Source organism: Pteropus vampyrus, unplaced genomic scaffold, assembly GCF_000151845.1.
Source record: "Pteropus vampyrus isolate Shadow unplaced genomic scaffold, Pvam_2.0 Scaffold25, whole genome shotgun sequence".
Classification (NCBI taxonomy): Eukaryota; Metazoa; Chordata; class Mammalia; order Chiroptera; family Pteropodidae; genus Pteropus; species Pteropus vampyrus.
This window is the reverse complement of record NW_011888806.1, coordinates 733,518-745,967: the sequence shown is the minus strand read 5'-3', so window position 1 is coordinate 745,967 and position 12,450 is coordinate 733,518.

Genomic DNA, 12,450 nt, shown 5'->3' with positions numbered 1-12,450 from the left:
GGGGGAACTTGTAGCTGTAGAACCAGCTCAGACTGGTCCTATCCTGTTTCTAACAAGACCCAGAAGCAAAGTTTAAACCTTGGATACACCATTCACCATTTACGAGTAACACTTCTGACACCACTCAAGAGTAACACTTGTGAACCCTTAACTACTCACCACACTTTGTTGTGGAAACAAAGGACCAGGAAGTGACTGGAACCTGAACACCAGAACCCTTTTAGAAAGGTCCACTGTCCAGGAAGGTCTGATGCTGAAACTTCATAAACCCACCTTGAACTCTGGATCAGGAAGACAGAGTTGAGCCTTGCCTCCTGTCTCCTTAACATTTGACTCATAAATATAAAACCTTTTCTCAAAAACTTATGTCATAATATTGATTTCTCTGCACGTCAGGCAGAAAGCCCTTGATCGGTAACAAAAGTAAATACGTTATATGAACGGACCATTTGGATGGCTAGTGGAAAAAGCAAAATGTAGATGAATACTTAGGTGATGATGATGATAATGATGATAACAAAAAAGTCTCATACAGTTCTTGCTATGCAGTTAGTAGATTTTCACATGAAAACACGCACATGCACAACAGATAAGTATGTTAACTGTACAGTATGATGATTATTTACAATTCATTAAATGGAAGTGGATCATCAGAACAGTCTGTATCCTTGTCTTCATGTTGAGTTGGCTGAGGAGCAGGAAGAAGAGGGGTTGCCTTGCTGTCTCGGGGATGGAAGAGGTGGAAAAGGTGAAGGAGGTTGAAGGAGAGGCAGGAGAGGCAGGCGCACTTGGTGAAACTTTACAGTAATACACTTAGTTTATGTCTGACTTTTACTTTTTTATTTCTCTAAAAATGCTTCTATACAGTATCAATCCTTCTTCCATTGTTTTCTTTAGTTTCAATGCCTGTGTCATAAAAGGGTCCATGCCATATCAGCACCCTTCTGCCAGATTGTCTAATGTCAATTTGTTTTCTGGCACTGCTTCTTATAGGTCTTCTTCCTCATTGTCTGGCTCATATGGAGTTCTATTTTTAATTTTTTGAGGAACCTTTATAGTGTTTTTCATAGTGGTTGCACCAAATTCCCAGCCCTGGGAATTTCGAAGCTGCGTTCTGCCTGGATCGCAGGCCTGTACCAATTAGGAGTTCCTAAACTCACCTGTACATTTTGTGACTGGCCATTTCCAGCAGTCTCCCACCCCGTCAAGGGAAGGGAACCATATCAGACTACAAGGGACAGGGACCTTATGATTTTGTCCCAAATGGACTTGAAAAGGAGAGCAAAACACTGACAAGCAAACAAACAAACGAACAAACAAACAAAAGCAAATTCAGAGCCTCAGACGGGACCGGTGTGGATCAGAGACTAAGGGCAGTAGAGGGAGAACGACGTGTGTGTAAAGGGGCTCAGCATTTGGGAGAAAGGGATACACGAGGCAGCGAGTGCTGAGAAGCACACGCAGCTGATGAATGTTAGATTAGAAGGCAAAAAAAAAAAAAAGAAGAAAAACCAGTGCACAAGGTTCCCTTTTCTCCACATCCTCATCAACACTTGTTATTCCTCATCATTTTTATATGGGCATTATAACATGTGAGATGATATCTCATTGTAGTTTTGATTTTCATTTTCCTGATGATTAGTGATGTTGAGCACTTTTTTGTGTACCTATTGGCCATTGTTATGTCTCTTTGGAAAAATATCTATTTAGATCTCCTCCCCTTTTTAAATCAGATTGTTACTGGTTTTATTTGTTTGTTGTTTTTCCTGTTGAGTTGTATGAGTTTTTTAACATACTTTGGATGTTAACCCTTTAAAAGATAAAAAGTTTGCAAATATTTTCTCCTGCTCTACAGGTTGTTTTATCATTTTGTTGATGTTTTTTTTTTTGGTTGTTTTTTTTTTTTTTTTTGCTGTGCAGAAGCTTTTTAGTTTGATGTAGTCCCATCTGTTTATTTTTACATATATTGCCTTTAATTTAGGTGTCAAATCCAAAAAATTATTGTCAAGACGGTTGCCAAAGAATTTATCACCTGTGTTTTATTCTAGAAATTTTATGGTTTGGGATCTTACATTCAAGTCTTTAATCCATTTTGAGTTAATTTTTGTGTATGGTGTAAAATAGTGGTCCAGTTTCCCAATGCCATTTATTGAAGAGACTACCCTTTCTCCATTGTGTACAGGTGTACCTCAGGGATATTGCATGTTTAGTTCAAGACCATCATGACAAAGCAAATACTGCAATAAAGCAAGTCATACAAACTTTTTAGTTTCCCAGATCACATAAAAGTTATGTTTGCACTATACTGTACAATAGTGTACAAAGTATACAGTAACATGTCTAAAAATATATATACATACATTAATTTTAAAATATTTTATTGCTAAAAAATGCTAATCATCATCTGAGCCTTCAGCAAGTCATAATGAATAAAGCTGAATTCTTACATCATGTATAAAAATTAACTTGACATGAATCAAAAATCTAAATATAGGAGATAGAACTATAAAACTATTAGAAGAAAACATAGGAGTAACTCTTCTTGACCTTGGATTTGACAGTGGTTTCTTGGATGTGACACAAAAGCACAATAAAATAAATAGAAATAATTTATTTCTATTTTATTGAGATAAAATGAAATGAAATGAAATAAAATGAAAAATAAACTTTGTACAACAAAGTATACTATCAAGAAAGTGAAAAGACAAACTACAGACAGGAGAATATACTTGCAAATCATGTATCTGATAAGGAAATTGTATCTGAAATATATAAAAAACTCCTACTACTTAACAAAAAGACAAACAACACAATTAGAAAATTGTGTTGTTTTCAGAAAAAGGTTCTGAACACACATTTCTCCAAAGAAGTTGTTAATAAGCATATACATAGGATGTTAATATCATTAGGTATCTGCAAAACAGAAGTCAAAACCATAATTAGCTATTTCTTTGCAACTACTAGATGGCTACAATTTAAAAATAGATAAAACGAGTTTTGGCAAATATGTGGAGAAATTGGAAACCTTATACATTGCTGGCGAGAATTATAACGGTACAACCACTTTGAAATATAGTTTGACAGTCCTTAAATGTTTAAACATAGTATAGCCATGTAACCTAGCAATTCTACACCTAGTATATACATAACCCCCCAAAATTAAAAACGAGTTTTCAAACCAAAGCTTTACAAGAATGTTCATAGCAGCAGCATTCACAATAGGCTACTTGTGGAAACAACTTAAATGCCTATCAACACATTAATGGAAAGCTAAAATGAGTTATGTCTAGGCAACAGAACAGATTTCACCATTAAAAGGAATGAAGTAATGGTACATGCCACAACATAGATGGCATTGAAAACATGTTAAATAAAAGAAGCTAGACACAAAAGGCTACAGTTTGTATGATTCTGTTTATATTAAATGTGCGGAATAGGCACCCATAGATACAGAATGCATAGTAGTGGTTTCCAGGGTCTGGGAAAAGGGGGAAATAGGAAGTAATTGTTTAATGGGTTTCCTTTAGGGGTGATGAAAATACTCTGGACCTAGCAGTGATATCATACAAAATCGTGAACACATTAAATGCCCTAAATCACATGCTTTAAAATGGTTAAAATGTAGAATGTTATGCTATGGGAATTTTACCTCAATTAAAACAACAATAATAGATGGATGGCCAGATTTGGACCAGAGGCACTAGTCTGTAAGCCATTTAGTTATACCAGGAATTAAATTCCTACCTTTTTGAAATAGGATTACTGTTATTTTTATCATTTACACTTGAAACATGTTACATTTAAAAAATACATTATGTAAACCATGTGGGGACTAAAATCATTGTGGATGATAATAGTTAATGCAAATTGAATATTGTTGTATATAGTAACTATATACAGCAACTGTTTTTAGCTCTTTACCATGTTAATGCATTCATCCTTTCAAACAACTCCTGAAGTAGCTAATACCCTTAGTTTATCTGCATTTCACTGGTGGGGAAGCTGAGTCATAGTGAGGTTAAGTAACTTGCCCAACCCCACATAACTCTATAGTGGTTTCACAGGGACTTGAATCCAGGCTATATTCAGGTCCGGAATACAGGCTATTAACCACCATGCTATGGTGACTCACTTTTCTGGGTTACGTTATTTTCAAAAAACGTAACATTTATAGTTTCTCATTTTGTAGCTACCTCTTAACTGTGATATGGTTACAAATATATAATTTTTAAAATGTAGAAATGCTGTTCAAGATATTTACCACTGCATTACAAACTACCTTCAAATGTAGGAGCTTGGAACATCAATAATTATGTTATTATCTTTCATAGTTCTGGATGTTGACTGGGCTCAGCCAACTGGTTCTTTGTTCTTGGGTTTCTCAGGTGATTACAGTCATATGGTGGCTGGGGCTATAATCATCTGAAGGTCGTTCACTCACACATCTGGTGATTGGTTTGAGAAGACCCAAAACTGCTGAAGGGCTGAAACAACTGGGATTCTAAGGCACATCTTTGTAATCTATCACTTGGTATTTTATCTTGGGTACTTCATGTGTGACACAGGGTTCCAAAGTGAATAGACAGAGAAGGGGGACGGAGGGAAAGAGAGTAAGAAAGAGACAGAGAGAGAATGTATTGTCTTTTCTGTCAGAGCCTTGCAAGTTAACTTCCATCACTTCCACTGTATTCTTTTTGTTGAGACAGCTGCAAGGCCTGCCAAAGTTTAAGGGGAGGACACATGATGAGAGGATTGTCAAAGTATTTGTAGTTATGTCTCAAAATCACCACAAATATAACCTTTGAAGTAAGCCAGCAGAGGACACTAAGCTACTGTAAAATTCATAAAATACTGATATTTAAAACACGGTAACATCATTAAGAATTGTGAGAGTTTAGATTTTCACATATGCTGAATTAGAAGCCCAACCTTCAGGCAGCAGTGTTTCAAGTATGCAGATAGGCCTCATTCCAGAGAAAGAGAAGCTGGGTGTGTCTGTCTGCTCCTTCTACACGGAGCCCTGGGGGGCAGCTGCAGTGAGTACTTGCCCCCTCCGCCAAGAACTGCTATTTTGTTTACTGTAGACTCGTGGGTCTTGTGGATGCAAGCTCCATAGGCTTTCAGAACTAAATTGGGGGTGGAGGTAGGCATTCCTCAGGTGGAAGTTTTAAAAGTTGAAGTGCTAGACATTGGGTCTAAACCCTTCAGTCAGGGAGAAGAAACTGGGAGTCGTGACTTCTTCCCAATTGTATGTTACTATGACAGTAGTGGGGTTGATAGCAAGAGTGTGTCTCAGCCTTTCCAACCAGTTTTGAAGTGGGTATTTCCTCATTCGTCCAATGTGTAGGAGTCACTCAGCCAATTTTTGGATATCTTTCGGAGGAAAATGCTTCCTGTGTAGCTGTAAATTTGGTGTATTTGTGGGAAGAGGTGAATTCAAAAGTTTCCTATGTCACCATCTTGGACCAGAACCCGTTTGCATATTCTATATGCTTGTGATAGTTTTAAAATTTTGGTTGTTAACATTTATTGTTCATATTACATGGTATTAAAAACAAAACAAAACCAGAGAACGCTTTGGTCAGTATCTTAGCATGAGTGCCTGACTGTTCTCTAATGTTCCATGTATCTGTTTTATCTTCCCAGATAGATGGCAAATTTCATAAGATAAAGTAATCCTGAGTCGAGAATGGATACCAAGGCTATTATAACTCTTGATGGAGACAAGAAAAACGGTCCTTTAAACCGTGGTTCTTAAGCCTATCAAACTCAACACCCTCTCTTTAGAACAAATACTTCGAAATGATCACTTTACCATCTGAAATATAATTCATTTATTGCATAACCAGAAAACAAATAATTTTGCCTCCAACAGAGGTAATATGGTACCCTAACTATAATACAGAAAAGCAATAAAATAAATTTAATTAAAAATAAAATAACACTTTATTGTTATAAATGTATGAACATGACTAAAAAAGAAAGTTCTCTATAGCCCTTATCGCTTTCAGATATACAATATAACTTACTTACCACATAATTTATTTACTTAATATGGCTCTCCCTTCGAAAGTAAGCTCTATGAAGGCAAAAGTATCTGTTTTGCTCACTGATAAATTCCCCGTGCATTAGATAGTGCCTGACACATGAAAGACGTGCAATAAATGATTGTTGAATAAATGTGACATTAAGAATGCTTTTGCCAACAAATAAAACATAATTAACAGTAGCTTAAAGCATAAATATATTTATGGTTTGTGTTATAAGAAAATCTGATTGATATTACAGATTCTCTGTACTGTGTCATCATCAAGTGTCAATGATATCTCCCCTTATTTTTGCAAGATGGCTGATACAGCTGCAAACATACAATAGAATCTCAGGCAGAAGAAACTATGATGGAAGAAAAAAATTTTCTTCTCACATGTGTCTTTTCAGGTTGATAAATCTTTCCCGGATGTCTACAATAGACTTCTTCTGAGGTCTCATTGGTCAAAATAGCTTCACGCTACCATTTCCACACAAATTACTGGTGAAAGGAAATGACTAGCTACAACAAACAAATACACAAATCAGGGTTTATGCCAGATTCGTGCTGGACAACACTGTTGTCCAAACAAAATTAGAATTCTGAAACAAAGAATTAGGAGAAATAGTTGTTATGTAGGCAGCCAGTGATGTATCCCTGCATGACAAATAAATATCATTTGTTGCAAATTTATAATTAATAATAAGATATCTTTTATAATTACAGTCATGTGCTGCATAATGACATTTTGGTCAATGACAGATGACATATAGACTGTGACCCTATAAGATTATGATGAAGCTAAAATTTTATATTGCCTGTTGACATCATAGCCATCATAATGTAATAGCACAACACATTACTCACATGTTTGTGGTGATCCTGGTGTACACAAACTTACTGAGCTGTCAGTCATATAAAAGTATAGCACTTACAATTACAATTACAACAGTAAGCTATACCATCTAGGCTTGTGTAAGTGCACTCTATGATGTCTGCACAAGAAAATCTCCTAACAACACATTTCTTTTTCATTAAATTTATGGGGGTAACATTGGTTAATAACAATATATATGTTCCAGGTGTACAACTTTATAATACAACATTTGTATACCCCATTGTGTGCTCACCACCCAAAGTCTAGTCACCAAATATTTGACCCCCTTGACCCTCTTCGTCTTCTCTCCACCCCCTGCCCCTCTGGTAACAACCATTCTGTTGTCTGTATCTATGGGTTTGTTTGTTCATTTGTTGCTTTTTGTTTTATATCCCAAATGTGAGTGAAATCCTGTGGTTCTTATTCTTTTCCATCTAACTTATTTCACTTAGCCTGATACTCTCAAATTCATCCATGTTGTCATAATGGCAATATTTCATCGTTTTTATGGCTGGCTAGTATTCCATTGCATATATCTACCATATCTTCTTTATCCAAACATCCACCAAAATACACTTAGGTTATTTCTATGTCTTAGCTATTATAAATAATGCTGCGATGAACATAGGGGTATATATATTTTTATGGATAAATGTTTTCAAATTTTTCAAGTAGATACCCAGAAAAAAGATTGCTGGGTCATGTGGTACCTTTATTCTTAATTTTTTTAGGAAACTTCGTTCTATTTTCCATAGTGGCTGCACCAATTTACATTCCCACCAACATACAACATATTTCTTAGAACATATCACCATTGTTAACTTGCACATGACTATGTAATAAAATTGCCTTTCTTTAATAAGCACCCTAATAAAGTTATAATAAGATTACCTTTTAAATTTCAATGTAATTAAATAGGAAAAAGAATTCCATGATAGCGTACCAGTTAAGGTTCATTGAGCTGCATATGACAGAAACATTGATTAAAATGCATTTATCAACTTTTTCTTAGAAGAATTCCCAAAGTAAGCAGTCCAAAGCTAGTAAAATAGCTCTATACTGCCATCAGGGATTCAAGCTTCATTGTGCCAGACTGCAGGAGATTTTCTTCCTTTGAATACAAAATGTACTCCTATCATGTTTGCACTCCATGCAGGAAAAGGAAAGAAAAGGAAAAAGACAAAAGGTGATTGCCACACAAGTTGGCCACCTTTCTGATAGTGTCTACCCAGTGATTTTTGCTTGCAGCTACTTGGCCGGAACTGGTTCACAGGTCCACTGCTTGTCTGAGGAGGTGAATATTTTAGCTTGATCCAAACTAAAATTTGGGTCTGTTATGAAGAAATAAAAAGAGAATGGATATTTGATAGGCAAGAAGTAGTATCTACACTTAACGTTCACCAACTGTATTAACAGTAGTACCTATAAGTGGTGAAATTATGGGTGAGCCTGAATTGTTCTGAACGTGTGTGGTGCCTTTTTAATTGGAAAGGAGCACAATAAAACTGTTTTTATTTGTAGGGGAAAACAGAAAGTTTAAAAATTTGTTTTTATAGGCTGCACAAAAATATCTGACATTAAAATGTCTGTTTCAAATGATTGTGATGAAATATTCTCACTGAATATATAACTTTGGGCATATACTCTCTGAGTCTCAGTTAACTTACCCATAAAATAAGGATATCATAGTCAACTCTCAAAGTTATTGTAAAACTTAAGTGAGATAATATATAAAAATATTTAGCATAGTGCTCACTAAATGGTAGTATTTATTAGAAGTACTTAGATACATGGTAGATGATGTAAAATAGCCATTTTTTATTAACTGTATAATTTATTGATTTTACTTAGCTCCATCTTTTATATCAGCTCATTTCCATTGGACATTTACTATGTAACAGGAACCATGCTAAATATCTGTATTAAGTCATTTAAACCTCAAAATAACCTATTATTATCTGCATTTTACCAATAATAATAATAAAAAAAAAACCATGGGTTACAGAAGTTAAGGAAATTGCTTAAGATTATATAACAAGGATGTGGCAAAGCTTGAATTCAGATCCAGTCAGTTTGACTCAAAAGTTTTTATTCTTAACTAGTCTACTACAACACAAATCTGAAATTCCTTTATTTTTAAGTTATGAAAACATCATTAGCCTGGTTATAAATCAATTCATCTAAGTAGTTGCTATGGCTATTTTAATTTCTGAGTCTAGCAAAAAAGAATTGTAGAATCAGCTGAATATGTTTTGAATAACATCCAAAATTAAAGCCTTGTCACCGAAGCTTTTCCTAACATTACTCTGGTTGAGAGTGCCACATTAAATAACTCCTAAAATTCTGCTCTAAATTCTCAGAAAAGTATGGATTCAAACGTTTTATAAATATGTAAAAATGCAAGTTTTTTAAGTTAATTGTTTACTCGTTACAGTTTGACTGGGTCAGTCTAGAAAACTAACAATGCCATGAGAAAGAATCAAACAATCTGTAACAGAAGAGCAATGTAAATAGATACCTTTTATCAGATATTGTATTGGCAGAAGTAGCTGTGTTAATTGTTCACGTGATTCCATTCGTAAATATAAAATTAATAAAATGAAAAGAGAATTATGAAATTTTAGTTTTAAAACTAATTAAAATAATTATATGAACAATTTACAAGTTATCTTAGCTGAATTTAAAAGAACTACATTAATTGATGAAATACAAAACACAAAATTTTAGATAATTATATAGGAAGTATCTCTCCAAGGCTACTGCATTTACCAATACAAATTAAGTCCAGTAAAAGTTAATGAGCACCTAATACCTTCCTTCTGGCTACTGGAAAAGGCAGAATAGTACAAGAAATAATTTTTTTTAAGTGCTCATGAGGTACAGAGGTACACAGAGGAGGGAAGGATTATATGTAGAGGTCAGTCAGAAAAGCTTTAGGTAGCATATAGCAAAATACAGCTTTGCAAGATACATAGAACTTTTTCAGATGGTTTCCATAAAGAAAAAAATTCTAGGCAGAGGGACTAATTGAGCAAAAGCACAGAATATAAAAATTTTGAGTAATTTCTTGCTCTTCAATATGAATTTTGAGGAAAGAAATGACAGGGTAAAGCAGATGATTAATAGAAGACCTTATTTGCCATAATTGTAGTTTGAGATTTATCCAAGGTCAATGGGGAGACATTGAAAGATTTATATCAGTGAAATAATGTGGTCATCTAGCATTTTTAATCAATCACTTCCATCACTCTGATGGAAGACCATTGTATCATTATGAAATATCTTTCTTTGCTTCTGGTAATATATCTTGCATTAAAATCTATTTTGCTATTAGTATAACTATGCCAGTTTTATTTTGATTAGAGTTTGTGTGGTTTAGACTTTTAACCATTTTACCTTCAACTTTTCTGCAACTATATTTTGAACATGTTTCCTTCACTATGTATAGGTAGGGACTTTGCCCCCATCTGATAATCTAGTCTTTAATTAGAATACTAATCCATTTACATTTAATGTAATTTTACTAATAATATTTGCTTTTCACTTGTCTCATCTTTTCTCTAGTCTTCTTATTTCTTTCTATTCTTTTGCTCTTTTGAATTAGTCAAGTATTTTTGTTGTTGTTGTTCATTCTCTTCCTCCCCATCAATAGCTTATTAGTTATACACTTTTAAACTATTATTTTATGAATTAGTCTAGAGCAGGATTTTTCAGCCATGTTATGACTGACATTTTGGATCAAATAATTCTTTATGAGGCTGTTCTGTGTGAATTATAGGACGTTTAGTAGCATCCGTGGCTTCTTCCCACTAGATACCAATAGTACTCTTTCCCTCCCACAGTCGTGACAACCAAAAATGTCTTCAGACATCGTCAGATATCCCCTGTGGGGCAGAATCTCTCTCCTGAGAACCACTGCTCTAGAGCTGGGCTGTCTGATATGTTAGCTAGTAACCCCAAGTGAGTATTTGAAATGGGACTAGTTCAAATTGAGATGTGCTATAGGGGTAAATTACTCACCAGATTTTGAAGACTTGATATGATTTTTTAAAACCTAATTTACTTTTTATTGATTCATAAAATCTTGAAGTATTATGTTAGAAAATATAGTATTAAAATTATTTCACTTGTTCTTCCTTCTTAAAAATATAACTGCTAGAAATTTAAAAATTACTTATCTGGTTCTCATTTGTGGCTAGTATTATATTTCTGTTAGATGGCACTTCTCTAGAGATTATGGCATACCCCCTTAACTTATTAGAGTCTACTATAAATTAATACTTTTGCAAATTACCAGATGATGCAAAGACTTTAGAAAACTTTCACTCTGTTAACTGCTCCTACCCTCCTTCTGTGCTATTGCTATCAAGTATTTTAGTTATAAATATTATAAATGTCATTTGACATTACTATTATTGTTTTATACACTTAATATTAACCCACATTTGACCCTTTCTGTTTCTATTTACTGCTTCCTGAATTTCCTTGCTAAGATCATTTGTTTTAGACTTCTTTTTTATTTCTTTTAATGCACACTTACTATTGGTTAATTCTTTCAATTTTTGTTTTTTTCTGTAAGTGTCTTTCATTACAGGTAAATGAATTTTTATATATTCATATACTTATGTAACCACATCCCAGATCCAACACTCTAGAAGCATTCCCAGCACTATAGGAGGCTCCATTATGCCTCTCCTAATCTGTATTTCCCTGAAGATAATACTGTCCTGACCTTTATACCATAAATTATTTTGCCTGCTTCTGATTTTTATATAAATGGACTTATACAATGTGTACTGGTATTTTGCCTGATTTCCCTTGCACAATACTGTGTTTGTGAGAGTCATTCATTTTCTTGCCTGTAGCAGTTTTCTAAATAATGTTGCATTGTGTGAATATGCCACAGTTAGTTTATCTATTATCATATTGATGTAGATTTGGATTGTTTCCAGATTACTGAGATTATGAATAAAGCTGTTATGACCATTTTTGTATATGTACTTGGTGAATGAAATTGCTGAGTCATATGGTAATAGATACCACCAAACAAATTTCCAGTCCTTTTGTTGTCAATTATTTCTTGAAAAATCATTTCTTCCAAGTGTTAGATTCTTTATAATCTTTCCTCATATCGTTCTAAGTTAACAAAACCAATGTTTTGGAAAGTCCATAGGGAAGTTGTTAGTCATACATTTTAATAAAGATTTACATATCTGGGACATAAATAGCACAAAAACTGGAAGGGTATAAATGAAACAAAGGCAGCATATATAATTTGAAGCTGGAGTTGATCTGGTTATTACTGGTTTAGAAAGTAGGCTCTGAAGTATGATTACAGGTTATAGAATCTGACCACCAAATTTGTATCCTGGCTTTTCCACTTACTAGTTGTGTGACATTGGGAAAGATGCTTAATTTCTCAAAGCCTCAGTTTTCTTATTGATAAAATGGAAATAACAGTAGTACCTACTCCACTGGGTTGCTATGAGAATGAAATGAAATAATGTTTGTAAAGTGCTTAGCACACTGTCAGGCATATAACAAA